Below are 17,061 nucleotides of genomic sequence, written 5' to 3'. Positions count from 1 at the left end.
CTATGCTATAAGATAATTGCTCTTCTCTGGAAAGAAACTATTGGAATGGCACTTCTTGTAACTTCTCTCTAATCCCTTATTTGGTTGGTGGGATTGGATGAAGGATCTTCACATATCTAGTGAGACTCCTTTCTTCTCTTCTTCCTGTCCAAAGGGCTTTTCTCCCTGGGCTGAGTATATCCAGGCCTATTTCATCTTTGTAGGAGGCAACAGGAAAGAGAAGAGAACTAGAAATTGGTGTAGGAAGACTGATCTGTGGCCAAGTCTAAGTGTTGCCCCAATCCATTCTCCCATCCAGCTCCACAAGCAATAAAGTTTGCTGGTCCTTTCATCTAGGTCTATTTCTCAGTTGGCTTGGAATGCACAATGAAGAGGGCTGTGATTTACTGGCCCACTTAAACCTCAACTAGAGTGGCAATTTTGTTTTTTTCTGGCTCTTATATTGCAATGAATATTTTTTATTTGACAGTCTGTTATATAACTAAAATAATTTTTTTTCACTATCAGTTTCTACTCAAAATTAAATGGTAGCTCTAGAATAGTGGCCAACATTAAATTTTTCTTTATGGTTATAGCCATGCAGATAGATATATGAACTCAGAGGACTAAAAATGTGTTTCCATATAATTTAAATGTACCTTTCTATATGGAATGGTCTGCTGTCATGCAACTTTCAAATAACGCATTTTATTATCATTATCTTTTCCGGCATTGATTAATCCCACTGTTTATTGGCTAAGTGTACAGTTCCTATTGGTGTGTTTCTGAGTCAAGGAGAAAGCAGTTAATACTTAAGAGTTGAGAAGGAAGTTTATTTAAATCTGGTCTTTCTTATGAGTCTGCCTAATAGTGATAAATTTTGTTGTTGAGTCACAGTTCATGAAAAGTGCATTAAAACCTCGAGCTGACCCATCTCTCTGAAGCAGCAGTTGGGTCATTACATTTTGGCAGGCACTTTAGATGTGCATATGATTTTATGATCAGGTCTACTTAATTCATCCCAACTCTTCAAAGAGGAAGGGAACTAAAATTCCTTGAGCATCTTCTATTATGTGCTGGATGCCTGCATATGTTGTTTTATCCTCGTGACAATCTCTCATGGCAGATAGTATTTTTTCAGCATTGAAGGTGAGAAAATTGAGGTTCAGAGAGTTTAAATAATATTGTCAAAAGCATATAGGAAGTGATGAAGTTAAGCTTTAAGGTCAGGCCTGTCTACTCAAAAACCTGTGATTGTTATAATATATTAGGGGTTAAAAAAAAAAAAGAGTTTGCAAGAAACAGACAAGTTATTTAAATGGGAAGAAGTGTAAGAAAACCTGTGCTTTCCTTAATTTTTCTTGAATCCCATGGCCTTCTCAGTCTATCCTTTATTGAGGTTCAGAGAGGTTGCTACTTACATGGTAATAAGTATTTCCCTTCCCTCCTTACCCTACTATACAAAAAAAAAAAAAAAAAAAAAAAAAAAAAAACACACAGAGAAAACTTGATGATAAATGTCAATCAACACTCAGCCTTTTCATCTGATGAGCAACAGAGATGAGTGGGGACTGTGGTGAATTGGAAAACCTGTGCCTTTCTCTTCTAATCAGCTCTGGCTGATTGTCCTGCGGAAAATATTGGCTCTGTGTTACTGAATCTCACTATTTTTTAAAAGAACAGTCTAGCTGTTCACGAGATATCTGATTTTTAAATGTCAAAACTAATTCACATAGAAAAATACAATGTAGTACTCACCCCTCAAAAATAAAACTTATATGAGGACTCGATCCAGCATAAAGTCTCTGAATTTGTAAGTTCTGTATTACAGAAGGCAGCTAATAAGTATCTACTGGGCAAAATAATTAACAAACAAAAATCAAATGAAAATAATTTTCATTACTCTTCCAATAATTGTGCCTTCCAGATTTAGTACTGTTTGTGTATTGTGCCTCTCTGTGGTAGAGGCATGACTTCTGGTCCTCCACCTGCCCTTCACAGAGTGGAGATGAGTCCAGTATGCAATGACTACTTGAGTATTAGATGTTCTGAACACTTGTGTGCATTCTCTAGATAGATCTGGTAGTTTGGTGAGCAGAGGTGGCATGGCTCATCAGCATTTGGCAATTGAACCAGAAAAGCATCATGCTGTCTATTAAAGAATGTGTCTATGCTTGTAGCTAGTTTTCTAAGAGTTTGCCTCTAGGTATTTGCCTGCAGAAAGTTTTTTGAAGTCAATACAAAGTAGAGTGGCAAGCAATGCATCCATGTTTGAAGATTTGGGAAGCATTTTTCTTTATTCTTTCAGATAAGGCTTGGTCGATAAGTTTAGCCACACTCAATCTAATTTCTTGTCCGTATCCTTATTACCTCCCCCTCTCCTCTTTAAGTTTTCACTTTCTTCTGACCTTAATTACTCCCTCAATGAACCCATAAGTATCACTGGACATGGGCCTCACCAGTTAGCAACAGTAAGATAACCGCTAACTTCCGAAACATGGAAGTTCTAGCATTGCTTGGATGATGTCTTCCCTGACTGCCTCTGAGCCTCTGGCCAGGATCTGGGATAAGTGCCTCACAAATCGCTTTTCATCTAAACAGCTAAAGGTCTTCTCCTGATGGAAGAGGGATGCCTACAGCAGAAAGCAAGGGAGTCTGCCAGGCACATTTGGAAAATAAAATATTTTATTTATATTTATTTTGACTCTATAGTTTCTAAATTCCATAAATAAAATTTTGCCATTATCAAGGAAATATTTGCTAGGGGGTGTAAGGAAGGTCCTTTGGGCAAGAGAGAAAATATTCTGTAAGCTGTAGCATGTTTATGAACCTTAAAAATTACCTGTCTGTGTTTGTATATGTTCAACTCTGAGAGTCTTCCTTAACATTCAAATGTCTCTTGGCAAAAATTAGTGAAGTTTTAGAAAGTAGAAAAGCTGGTTGATAGTGTAAGGAATTTTTAGGCCAATTTTCTATTCTTCCCTTCTATAGATTGAATTTGATTTTTATACCAACAGTTTCAATCTTCTCAACTTCTCCCATTCCTCTTTACCTTCTCAATTGCATCCACCTAAATATATCTCATTGTTTCAGTCAGCCTTGGCTGCTATAACAGAGTGGCATAGATTGGGTGACTTAAACGGCAAATATTTATTGCTCCCAGTTCTGGAGACTGGGAAGTCCAAGGTCAATGTGCTGGTCAGTTTGGTTTCTGCTGAGGGTCCATTTCCTGACTGACAGATGGCCACCTTTTTGCTGTATCTTTACATGGAGGAGAGAGAAATCATGCCTAATGTCTTTTCTATTAAGGGCACTAATCCCATTCAAGAGGACTCTACTTTCCTGACCTAATTACTTCTCAAAGATTTCACCTCCAAATACCATCACCACATTTGGGATTAGGGCTTCAACATAAGACTTTGGGGGATGGGAAGGATGCAAACACTCAGCACATAGCACTTACATAACTAGACCTTTGTTTCCCTTTGTTTTGGCCCCTGCCAAATAAGGTAGTGTGATATTGTGAAATACATAGTTGGTCTTCATCCTGTTTAAAGCTCCTAAAATCCTTGGAATTTTCAAAGTGATACGTCTTTTTATATGCTAATGACTTGTGGCTGTCAACCCCTAGGTAGCTTCAGGAGGAAGGCTGGTCATGAGAAGGACGAAGGCATGATTAGAAGGTTAAGACTTTCAGCACTAGCCCCCACCCAACCTCCAGGGAGGAGAGAAGGGCTGATGGTTAATCTGATCACCAGTGGCCAATGATTTAATCAATCATGCCTATGTAATGAAGCCTTCATAAAAATCCAAAAGGACAGGGTTTGGAGAGCTTCCAAAGAGCTGAACACCAGGAGGTTCCTGGAGGGTGGTGCACCTGGAAAGGGCCTGGGAGCTGGTAGCCTCTGCCCACATACCTGGACCAAATATCTCTTCATCTGTATCTTTTGTAATTTCTTTTTAATAAACTAGTAAATGTGAGTTTTTGAGCTGTAGCAAAATCATGGAGCCCAAGGACGAGGTCATGGGAATCCCAATTTATAGCTTGTCAGTCAGAAGCACAGGTAAAAGAACCCGGAGCTTGTGATTGGCCTTGGAAATGGGAGGCAGTCTTGTGAGTCAGAGCCCTCAGTCTGTGGAACCTGACACTATCTCCAGTCTGGTAGTACAGGAATTGAATTTGGTTGGAGGACAGCCAGCTGGTGTCTGCTGCAGATTGCTTGCTTGCTTGCTTGCTTGCTTGCTTGATGTGTGGGGGAAGACCTCCACACATCTGGTGTCAGAAGCGTGTTGTGAGAGTATAGGAGAAACTGAGTTTATTTTTTCTACCCAGGAGAATTTTCTATCCTGAAGGCCAAGTAATGAATCCTCTTTCTCTGGCTACTTGGGCAATTTATCAATGACTGACTGTGAATATTTGGAAATATTATATGGGAACGTTCCTTCTTTTTTTATATCTCAATTTAGGAAACATGTGCTTCTTTCTTATTTCTCTTTTGTCCCCATCAGTGATCTATATTTTTTAAATTGTTATTAGAAACATCTCTTATTTTGAATCCCCATCATCATCCTACAAGCTCAGCAATGTGACTTTGTCTTACAGATGAAGATACTGGGTGCAGAGTATTTGTGGCTTGCCCCAAAACCTGCAGTAAGTGAAAAACTAGAATCATATCCAAGCCTTCTGATTCAAATGCGGTTGCCCTATCCACTACACCAAAGTATCATTTGTACTCTTGAGGGCTAAAGAATGCCAGATGTATTTCTCTAACTTCTGATGTGTCTCCCAAAATGCCCTATACAGAGGATAGGATCATTACACACTTGATTTCAACATTTCTATGACTTGATTCTACTTATGCATCTTATTGATTTGGAGAAATAAAGGTACTTCTTGGGGGAAAACATGACTATGTGTAAAAATTCTCAATTTGACAAGTGTAGGGCAAATTGAAATGGATGGTGGTTGGGCCAACTCAAGGTGGCCCAAAAGACTGTGGTGAGGGGATGGCCTCCCAAAAGGCAGGGACTGAGCCCTACATTGACCAGAAATCACTGCATTGCAGAATAATGGAGAAGGCAAGACGATGAAACTGAGTTTCTCTGAAAGCTTGGCATCTTGGATATTTCAAAGATTAAAGCTGTGTTTAATGGGAACCAAATGGTTCAGTTAACTGGTAGTAGGATGGATCAGTGTCCACCTCTAGGACTTCAATTTGAATCTAATCCAAACAAAGAAGCAGGGTAGGTTGAAGCCCTTGGTAATGAACACTAAGCCTTTCATCTCCCGGTCTGCAGAGAAAGTTCCCCTCAGGCCACACAGGCTTGCTGGCAATTTTCCTGAAGACTGTTCAGTAGACTATGTGAAACAAGTGAACAGCTACGGTCACCTGAGAGGTAGTGGTACTCTACATTTTCAAAAGTTCTCTCCCAAAACAAAACCATAGCAAAAATTGAAAAGCAGTAAATGAACCATGGATGGAGATATTGCACTATGCACTAGTCTTGCTAGCGGAAGAATGCAAAGGTGCTTTCACCATTGTGTCAGATGCTTGGCTGAACATTTCTTAAACTTTTTTTTTTTAAATTTATTTATTATTATTATACTTTAAGTTGTAGGGTACATGTGCATAACGTGCAGGTTTGTTACATATGTATACTTGTGCCTTGTTGGTGTGCTGCACCCATCAACTCGTCATTTACGTCAGGTATAACTCCCAATGCAATCCCTCCCCCCTCCCCCCTCCCCCCTCCCCATGATAGGCCCCGGTGTGTGATGTTCCCCTTCCTGAGTCCAAGTGATCTCATTGTTCAGTTCCCACCTATGAGTGAGAACATGCGGTGTTTGGTTTTCTTAAACTTTTGATATGGAGGAAGACATAGAACATAAAGAGGAATTTTCTTCCCTCACAATGCTCATGGTATGACAGGAAAAAAAAAGAATTGTTCCATTAAAAAACATTGAAATGAATCAACACAAACTGATGTTATTATTGAATAGATAGTGGAGAGATTATGGGATAATTAGAGAATATATCTGGTATCAAAGACGTCTCTGGAAGGCACGTGTGTAAAATTGTTTTCAGCACTGTACACGTATGCACATTGGCCAGGAAAGCTGGACCTTCTGCGGAGAAAACTCTTCTCCAGATAGGAAAGGGTACCTCATTCAGCTTTGGGCTGGGCCAGAACTAGAATATCCTTCCTGTGTCTGGGTCATTCCTGGATCAGTGATCCCTAATGACCAGTTCCATTCCCTAAAGCTAATGTTGACTCTGGATGATTCTGATGTTTCATTCATGCTGGAATCCATAGTTTGTTCTGAGTCAGGTCTATAATAGATTCACATTCCTGAGAGGCTTTCTATTGAAAGTGAAGACTCAGGATTCCACTGACTGTTCTGCCACTGTTTAAGGGTGATATTACAGTTGGATTATGGATGCCCTTCAATGGACACAGAGGGGCTTAGATTCTACTGAGCCACCATTACTTTGCCTAAAAGAAAATAAGAGGGTCAAAGGAACTAACTTTTGTGTAAATTTTAAGGTTTTATTCAAACACAAACACACACAGTCACACACACATTTACATGGCAACACATATACACATAATTCTTTATTTCTCTAGCACTATGTTCCTCAGCCCCTTGAAGGAAATCATTTTCCTTCATCATGTTAATGAACAAAATTGTAGCTCACCCATAGAGAAGAGAGAGAAGAATGTTTGTGCCCTTTAAATGTCATAAAATAAATGCTTCTTCATATTGTCTATGAGTTCACTATAAACTCCATGGATAATTTGTGTATCTGAAGCTCTGACCGACTTCCAGAGGGCTTACAGTGCCTACTATATCTTAGGGGAATAATGACTTCATGCTGTTCCAGGGACATTTCTATTTCTCCATTTGGCTGAAACTTACTTTATAATTTGGTAGGGATACTGACTTCAAGTAAATTAAAATTAGGAGATGTGTTCTCTAATTATTCTATCGAAAGAGCACATAGCTTTGAAATAATTGTCAATGCTGGTATGGTGGACTCTTTTGAAAAGGTATGAGTCAGCTCCCTGTGACATGTTTTCCAGTGTCTGCTTGGGGTCACCTTTACTAATTTCATCAGGGCTGAGGGAAAGCACTTTCTTTTTCATGTTCCTGCTTGGGTGTCCGGATTATTCTCCCCTACAGAGGCTTTGATGCTATCATGGAGGTCATAAGGCCAGTCTTTTTTCGAAGTACTGGAGCTTTTTAAATTTCACTTTTTAAAAAATTTCTGTTGCTTTTATTATGGTGGTTGGGGGTAAGAACCCACCTTTTGAATTGGAATTACTGATCTTATCCAAGAGAGAATGTTGTAGTGGTGATAGTTGACAAAGAAGAGAACCATAAAATATCACCTGGATGAAATACCTAACTGCAACACTATCTCCAGGACGCACACACACCAGAGTCCCTACGTGCAGACAGGCACTGCTGATATATTACAGTCTATTGGCCATTTTGTTTACGATAACTAGGAAAGGAAAAATGAGCCCCTATTTCAGTGTGTTCATCCCAAGATGATGACACAGTAGATTCCCCTTGCAGGTAAACCGAGAGAGCTCAGTTAATCACCATTTATCACTCAAGTGACTCAAGTCTTTCACAGATGCACTGGCGCTCTGGAGACTGATATATTCATTGGGCTGCAATGCTATTCTCTTTTCTCATTCCATCTAATATAATAAACTCAAATCCTAACATCAGAGTGATGTGTGCTATCTTTTAGAGTCTCAAGCCTTTAAAATGTATTTGATTCACTCCCATAGAACTAGATACATTTTCCGAAAGAAATGTGATATCATTATAATTTTAATGACTTATAACTTTGCTCCATCTCCTCCATTACCAGACTATTCTAGCTACTATCATCTTTTACCAGAAGCCTCTAATTTATTTCTCTGTATCTGCAGCTGACCTCCTTCAAACAGTGTTATTTTGAGTTGATTTTAGTATATAAACCACCCTCAGTGGGACCTAAGATAGATTACTTTATGCCTAATTGAATGAGTTTTTATATATCTTATTTTATATAACTTATTAGAAAATATCTAAGATACGTTTTTCTATTTGCCAAATAGTAATTGTGAATCAGGTTCATTGTACACTGGTCACCAATGTGCCTGAGCCCAGTGAGAGAGAACACTTCCACACACAAGTCACATAAAGTGGGTTTATTACTTACATATAGGCAGCAAAGGACAGCAGAAGCTGGGGATTCATTTTGAGCTCATTCTCCAAGGCTCAGGAAAGCTGTCTATGGTGAATGGAATCCACCTGTGCATGTACTGCACCTCAGGAACCTTGGAAAGTACTCCACTCTGGGTTTGTTTTTGTTTTTGTTTTTTTTTTGTTTGTTTGTTTGTTTTGAGACGGAGTCTCGCTCTGTCGCCCAGGCTGGAGTGCAGTGGCCTGATCTCAGCTCACTGCAAGCTCCGCCTCCCAGGTTTACGCCATCCTCCTGCCTCAGCCTCCCGAGTAGCTGGGACTACAGGCGCCCACCACCTCGCCCGGCTAGTTTTTTGTATTTTTTTTAGTAGAGACGGGGTTTCACCGTGTTAGCCAGGATGGTCTCGATCTCCTGACCTCGTGATCTGCCCGTCTCGGCCTCCCAAAGTGCTGGGATTACAGGCTTGAGCCACCGCGCCCGGCCTCCACTCTGGGTTTTATACCCCAGGGGCAATATGACTCAATAAGCTGAAGTGTTGAAGGATATCCTGTTCTGGTAGAAACTGGAGCAGAGACTTGGCTCTTCCAGCCAGTCCTCCTTATCTGAGAATGTTACATTTCTGGCATATTCTACAAGTATTTTTGAGAACTACAAGTGAGAAAAGAACGCAAACCAGGTTGGTCCAAGGCCACCTATAGAACTTTCTTGCAATAGGTGAATGAGCAGGTATGATACAGGCTGCTCATTTGCTCCTCCCACTCCTATTTGAGTTATTCTGACCACTTGTACATCAACTATTGATTAAAATCTGAAAAAAGAAAATCATGGGTGACCTTAAATTGTGTAAAGTTCCACAACAAAGGTCAGCAACTTTTTCTGTAAAGGGCCAGAAAGTAAATATTTTAGGCTTGTAGGCCACATGATCTCCGTTGCAACTACTCATGTCTGCTGTTGTAGTATGGAAGCAGTCAAAGATAATACATCAATGAATGAGTCCAACTGTATCCCCATAAAACTTTATTTATAAAAACAGGGAACAATTATATTTGGCACACAGTTTGCTGATCTCTGCTCCAGGCCAGTCTATCTCCTCCAACTTTGGCATATTCATACCTCAAACATATCATAAGAAACTGCCACAATCTAAACCATATTATCTGATGACCCTAAGTACTGAATCTCTCCATTCTGAAATGTGTATATTAATTATTTTTCAGGTAGAGAATGGTATAGAATTTAGACTGGGAATTTATCTGAGGGATTAACTGAAAATGCCTTACTTATGAAAACAGAGTTCTTGGTTGGTGTTCATTATTCATGTAGGTCCATTTACCTTGAAGCCATAATGCTAATATAGCCTGTCATTTGGAAGTTAGGTAAATAGTAAAGCACTTTAAAGAATCACTAAAAGTTTCCTCATAACCACAGAATAGGTCTTGAAAGGTTACTCACTGTTTGCTGATCTCTCATTTATAGAGGAGCAGCTGCTCATTTTTGGCCTAGAATATCTACTTCTAAGAGAAGAAATTTCTCCTTTGCATCCTGTTCAGAGCTAATCATGCATATTCTTGGAAACTGACTAAAATGACCTAGTCTATAGTAAAGTAACAAATTTAGAGTTGGGACTATCAACTAATGTTATTTTGCCAGAGATGAACAAAAAGACTTCCTTAGGGGCTAGCAGCAATCAGTCAGTAGGGAAGAGGGTTACCAAGACCAGATGGAGAAAATGACATAGGACATGTATATTAGACCTGCCACTCTCTGGCTCTGTGAGCATGCATTTCAAAGTTTATACCTGCCAAGTGGGCATTTGACCGACACATAGAGGAGAGTCAGAGAGATTATCGATATATACTTATATGCTCACCTTGTGTTCTGTTTGCTAGAACACAATTTTACATCAAATATTTAAAAATTCACACATGCGTGCACGTGGCTGTGCACTGATGTGCATGTGTGCCTGTTGCTGGCGTGCATCTGTACCATACAGAAAAGTATTGTGTGGAGAATATATTAGACTGTGCATGTAAATGTGTGTAGAACTTTTTTTTTTTTTTCATACAATACATGCTGTATGGGTATTTGTTGAGTGACTGAAGTTTTGCACTCCCTGAGCAGAGTTTCTCTATAGTGACACTATTGATATTAGAGCCAGGTATTTCTTTGTCGTGTATCATTGTATATTTAGCAGGATGTGTGGCTTTGACCCACTAGATTCTAGTAGCACCCCACTTCAGTTGTGACAGCCAAAAATGTCTCCAGACATTGCCAAATGTCGCTGGAGATAGGCATCCCTATTGAAATCACTGCCTTAGTAAACCAAGACGTTAATGTAAGAAAGTGGTTCCCAAACTTCAGCATCCGAATCACCTTAAGTTCTTGTGAAAATGCATGTTACTGGGCCTCACACTAGAGTTTCTGATTCAGAGGGTCTTGCACTAGACCCAACAATTTACATATCTAATGAGTCCCCTGGTGATGCTGCTGGTGGTGGTCTTAGAACCTCACTTTGTAAGCACATAGGTAAGGCATAAGATGTTCTGGAAGAATTCCAGATGAGTTAAAACGTGTTTCCTAATTTCAAGGACTGTAATGTTGGTGTGAGCACAGGGCTTAAGGTTTCTTTATGAAGACACTGGGTGGTTCCTCTCAGCTGTAGTTGAGATTTAGTGGGGAAACTCGACGTTTATGGGAGACATTCAGTCTGTACTGGATTTTAGTAAACACTGCCCTGCCAGCTGTCACCTGAGTCCTGCCAGGAGACTGCTCCAGGTCTTGGCACAGGGCTGGGGCACCTATGGAAATGAACTTGAGTTTTGCCTTGCAGTCAAACTTAACTACCAAATAAGCCAGCATGACATTGGGGTCTGTGAATGAGAAGTGGATGTTCTGAGTGGATTTGAAGGACGTGATGACTCAGGATGCCAATTGTGACTGGTGACTTAGAGCTGTGATAGCTTTGACTTGCATCTTATTTACTTGCATCAGCTGTCTTGTCCTTCCTTGCCTCTCCCCTTTTCAGGTCATGGTTCCTGATGTCCTAAGCTGTCATCCCTACTCTCTCTCTGTTTTTTTTTTTTGGAGTCAGAAATGGAGCTGTCTTGAGCTATTTATCAGTCTTATCTCTCTTGGCCCTCTGTTAGCATTTCAGACTGTGGATCTAATCCGCTTTAATTGATTGACCTTGTGCAACCAGACATCAGTAAAACACCAGGTGAAGCACAACTGCAGCCAGGGGAGAGGTGGGTGTAACTTTCCTGGTTGGGTGCAAAGGTCACTGAGGCCCGTAAAGATTTAGAAAAGGAGAAATAGTTTTCAAGGCATTTAATATGAATTTTCTAGGGACAATGTATACAGATCCCAGAGTCGATGACCTTGACTGGGACACAGTCATTGTAAATAGAGCAGTATCCTATAGGGAGTATGCAAATGCCTCTGACTCACCTGTCATCCATATTAGTACTGTTTCTCATCTAGCATCACTATTATCACCATCTCCAAACCAATCATTAACATATTTTATGTAATTGTTTGTAGATACCTTCAGAATTTGCCAAGATTTTATGTCTCTTAATAAGTATTATTTAACACAAGTATTATTGTTGCTATTGTCTTCATGTCATTTTTCTAGACAAAGCTTGAGCCGTGGATAGTTGAGGGACCTGCTTAAGATCACACAGAAAAAATAATGTGGAGCCTCAATTGGTCCCAATCCTTTTGATTCGAAATGTCACATTCTTCTAGAACACAAAGTAGACATTTTCCTCTCCCCTGCTTTTCCTGCCACAGCCACACTTCAGCTTCTCAAGGGGAGGGGACCAGGTCATTGTCATGAGGTGATCATGGAGTTCGAAATATCTTCAAGCTCTACAGCTGTGGTCTTGTCAGTTCGAGTGATTCCTGAAAGGCATCTTCTCTGTTTTAGATTTTTCAGTGGAGAGACCTGGTCTCTTACCTCTCTTGAAATACCTTAATAATGAAGTGCTTACTCTGTGCTTATAAACCAACAATTGTCCAGAGTGTAGAACAAGAAGACCATAATATTGAAAGAGTAGAGACTAATGATCTTCACTGAAAGACAGTTAATAGCCACAAAAAGAGCTCAAATTATGTTCTACTGAATTCAATGTTTTATTCTAAAGAACTTCAATAAAAGCCTTTGTTAGGCAAAGTCAAAATTGTCTGATGAATCAAGTAAGCTGTACCTCATCTTTTTGTATTTTACAGAAACATTTATAAAGCATAGTGAGATGTTTTACCTAAGATTTATTGTACAAAATATGAATATAGTAGCAATTATTTATTTTATCCTATAATACTGAAATTATATTTGGTCTCTCATGGTACAAAAAAGATTCTTATTTTTTAAAATCACAACCACACATTCTAATTCATTATTCATTGATTCACATATCCATTAATTTAACAAACATTTACTGAGCTCATGTTAGGATACTTACATTTAAAATACTCACAATTAGGCTAAGTAGACAGGTAAGTTAGGCATACATAAAATATATCATATGTAAACATATATTTCTGTTATAGAAATAACTAACTCAATTGTAATATGTGAAAGCTGTGACTGTGGAAAATGCATGGATTTTAGAGTCAGACCTGGATTCTATTTTTTCAATAAGTCTCTTATTGTATGAATTCTCTGTTAATCGTAAGAATTTGAACATAATTCTATTATAAAAGTATTTCCTGAGCACCTATTCTATCCATTTAGTCTGGTTTATGTTGCAGTGACAAAAGCATCAGACGCTTGGTGCTAGAAAGCAACCAAGCTTTGTTTCTCAGCCATCTCCCATGTCCATAACAAGCTGGCTAATATATTGTCATCCTCACTCAATGACCCAGAATGACAAAGAAGCCATGACCAGGAGTTTGCTGGGTGCAATGGTTGACAACAAATAGAACTTTGGTGGGTCTCACACCAGCAATTAAATGCATGGCTCAGGAATGATACTCAATTTATTAGTTAACACCGTTCTCTGGGCCCAGCCCATCACAAGGAGACCCAAAAGGCCTCTCTTACTACAACCCTATAATGGAGGAGAACTGGGAAAATGTGGTAAACAGTGCTACTCATTACTTTCTTTACTAGGAACCAGACTTTGAAATGGATATGGAAGACCTTGCCGTGCCTGGCCCACAGGAGGCATTACATATTTACATACTGTCTTCCTTGTGTTCTTGCCTAGCACTGAACTAACAAATTCGGTAGGAAGCCTAGCAGTTAAGACACTGAGACCTGCTTCCATTGCCCATATGCCTGACATACATTTGAAAATCCCAGTTCTGTTTCTGTCAGCTGCAGTTTTCTAAAATAGCGGATGGTGCATTCCGTCTTCCCCGAGGTAGTCTGGAATGAGTGAAAATAGCCTTCAGGGACATCTTTATTCCGGAGAATTCTTCTTGCCCCTGAGCATTTCTGCTCCTGGAGTCTGATCCTGGTGTCGGTAGCATCTCTTGGGTCACCTCAGCAACAATAACTGCAGTGTGACTGATTGAGGATAGGGAAGCTGAAGCTGGACTAATTTGGGGAGCCAGGTAGGCTCATAAACCGTTGTTATTGATAAAGAGTGACTTACTGGCTATTTAAAGACAGCTGGTTTCCGTACTGTTCAGCTTTTTTCCTGAATGCACTTGAGGATTCTTTGGTAATGTCTTCTGATTTACCACTTGTCTTTGTTTTTAATATCAAGGAAGAATATAGATTGAAGCAATTGTCTTGGTAGCAACTTTAGTGGTGATGACTGTGGAGTTATTAAAATTTATAGTCATGCTGTTTTTGCAGCTACCCTTTGCATTTCTTAGAGAGGCTTATAATATTTGGTTACAAAGAATGTAGAGAGATAGCAACTCAACCCTGCATAAATTTTTTGAATATATGTTCTGTTTGCTAAAATTTACATCTATTTTCATAATATGTCTTGATGACAGTGCCCACCAAGCCAACTAGGCCTTAGCTCATGACACGACTTTCAATTACACTAATGAAGAGAAAGAAGACTGACATTTTTGTGGATCCAAAATTATCCACAGCGACATGCCAGGTGCTTCACATATCTGTGCTCTCCTATAACCCTCACAGCAAGCTTCAGAGGTAACAACTGGCCCCTCTTTCCCTCCACACATCCCTTCATGAAAGAGAAATGAGAAGTAAAATAACCAGACCAGGGTCATAGAGCTTTAAGAGCCATTGCTGTTATTTGAACATTTATTCTATTGAACCAATTAATTTCTCCAAAAATCAGAGTGTTACATCTGATCAAATGATTGGGTGGTTCCTTCTCCTGCTCTGTTTTATCTCATATATTTATGTAATGTTTTATTACTTATAAAGTACCATCATATTATATCATACTTACAACAGCCCTATGAAGTATGTAATGCTGGTATCCTGTCCCTACAGTGTATTATCAAGAAATGGCTTCAGAAAAATCAAGTAATTTGCCCAAGGTCAGTCAGGTCTGACACCAAAGCCAATGCTTTTGTTCCCTTACATCTTCTCTTTTCTAGACACATGAGCCAGCAGAGTTGATTTGCATGGCAGCTGAGCATGATAGATTCAAGCCTGGGCAACTCTATGGGTATTTGCCATAAGGCTTCTGTGACTTCTAATGAACTGAAACAAAGCAGTTAGCCACAGATTATAATGCCACTGTGGTCCCATGACAAATGACAAGGAGGTTGCAGTAATGAAATTTTATTACTGTAAATAGACCACATCTGAGGTCTAGCACAGCCACATTTACCACTGTGGGAAACAAAATGAAACACCTGGGGAAGGGTCTCCACTGACTTTGGCAGTGAGCTAACAGGATTAAGAAGATCTCCCAGAAACAGTGATTACAATGGCAAATGTGTGGCACCTAAGATAAGGACCAAATATTTATTCTGGCGAGATTAAATCTTTTCTTTTCCTGAATCTAATATGGATCTTGCAGAAAATCTGCCCAAGAATATATCTTGCTGATCAGCCAATTCACTGAGCCAGAACCATACTTTGCCACTGCTATCACTGAAAAGCTACAGAATGCTGGTTTAAAGGTCTCTATGCTTCCCCTAAAACTGTTTTCCATCCATGATTAATTAGTAACGTAGGGGTGAATTGAATTACCAGCAGTCCTTTCCATACATCCAGGATTTATGTACTGGTTTCTCACTGAAGAACAGTGGTGCAATAAACAGCCCACATCTGTGGGGTGGGCAGAGGAGTAATGGTGTCTGCAGTCATGGTTTCTTAACTCCTCTAGTACTTCCATTCTGCTCAGCAGGTTATGGCTCACATTATTACAGCCTTGCTTATTTAGGCATGAGGGTAGTGGGCAGTGACACACACATGCCCTTAGAAATAGAATACCAATTCTCCAAGAGAAAGCAGAAAAGTCACATTGGCATTTCCGAATTCCTTGAAAAATAAGAAGAGAGAATAAAATGGGTAATAGTATTAATTATGGGCATGAAAAGTACAAAAAGAACCCATAAGCAGGTTCATTTATCCATGCATCATATTTTAAAGCTAGGTGCTTTTCCTAGTGCAGAGATGTAGATAGTGGATTCAACAAACAGATTTAAGAAATCATGAGTGTGTTTAGTCACAATTTTGGGAGCTACCTGGAACTCTTTTCCCAGAGAACAGAACATGGGAATTGCAGACATCATTTTATATTGCATGCTATGTAATCAGGGCATGAAGGAAATACTGAGGTCCACCCTGTATCTCTGCATCCTTGAATGCTCACAGCCTGCTTTGGTTGATCATTCTATATTCCTCACTTCTAAGGTCAAGACTCATTGGTGACTTGTCCATTCTTTTATTGGATACAAGATGCATTGACATACTAAGAGATAAATGGAAACTTGAGGAAAGTCTGCAATTTGGGAAAATAAGTGAAGTGTACCAAACTATATATAGAAACCAGTGTCCCTCCCTCCAGAATGCTTAATTTGTTGACCTTAAGTGTAGTAGGTGCTTAATAAATTTTGTATTTGTGTATTTAATGAATACATGAATGAATGAGTAAAATAAATGACTAAAGCTGAGATTCAGTGAAACTCTTTTCTACATCTTGATTTATATGGATTCTGGACTTCTTTTCTCACATTCTTCTTTTTCTCTTCCTCCTCCTCCTGGTTTTTCTCCTTCTCTTCTTTCTCCTTCTTCTTCTTGAATAAAAAAATAGACGATAACAAAGGATCATGAACTAATACTGTGAATCAGTCTTATAGAATGTCAGAATTACTACTGATATGGTTTGGCTGTGTCCCCACCCAAATCTCATCTTGAATTGTAGTTCCCATAATTCCAATGTGTTGTTGGAGGGACCCGGTGGGAGGTAATTGACTCATGTGGGCAGTTACCTCCATGTTGTTATCATGATAGTGAGTGAGTTCTCATGATATCTGATGGTTTTATGAGAGGGTTTTCCTCTTTTGCTCGGCACTTCTCCTTCCTGCTGCCATGTGAAGAAGGAGGTGTTTGCTTTCCAGGCCTCCACAGCCATGCTAAACTACTAAATTTTGTTATCCTTGAATGCCCAACATATTGCCAATAATTTGGAAAGCTAAAGAAATTGAGCAAGATGTCTCCCTTCTCTCCTTACACATGCCTCCAACACCCTGCAATGCTATAATGGCTTTCCGAGAGCTTAAAAGAGGCTGATTATATTTGAACAGTAAGGTTACATTTATTTCATGTCTCATTATGAATACTAGTTCCAACTTTTAGTCATAATGAATTATTAGAGAAGAGTCAGAGTTTTAAAAGCATTATTATGTATGCTTCGTGTTTTAGTGCACTTCCCAGGGGGTTGGTGATATCACCACTACCATCACCATTTGCATCATTATTATCTGTATTAGT

At 39.4% G+C, this 17,061-nt stretch overlaps 1 protein-coding gene and 1 long non-coding RNA gene across 23 annotated transcripts in view; one reads left to right on the top strand and one right to left on the bottom strand.

Annotated features, from left to right (window-relative positions):
* LOC105495829 (neurexin 3) overlaps nt 1-17,061 on the top strand; it is a 1,710,602-nt gene that overhangs the window by 1,498,495 nt on the left and 195,046 nt on the right. The gene's annotated exons all lie outside the window — the stretch shown is intronic.
* The window catches only part of LOC139355351 (uncharacterized), a 53,998-nt gene continuing 53,196 nt past the window's right edge, over nt 16,260-17,061 (bottom strand). For 2 of the 3 annotated variants that reach the window (XR_011625251.1, XR_011625252.1), the window contains one exon: nt 16,260-16,364. This is a non-coding gene — a long non-coding RNA (uncharacterized lncRNA). The remainder of the gene's footprint in view (nt 16,365-17,061) is intronic. The other variant, XR_011625253.1, reaches the window with a different exon arrangement.

The sequence above is a fragment of the Macaca nemestrina genome, chromosome 7, assembly GCF_043159975.1.
Source record: "Macaca nemestrina isolate mMacNem1 chromosome 7, mMacNem.hap1, whole genome shotgun sequence".
NCBI classification, from domain to species: Eukaryota; Metazoa; Chordata; class Mammalia; order Primates; family Cercopithecidae; genus Macaca; species Macaca nemestrina.
This window is presented reverse-complemented; position numbering and strand designations above follow the sequence as displayed.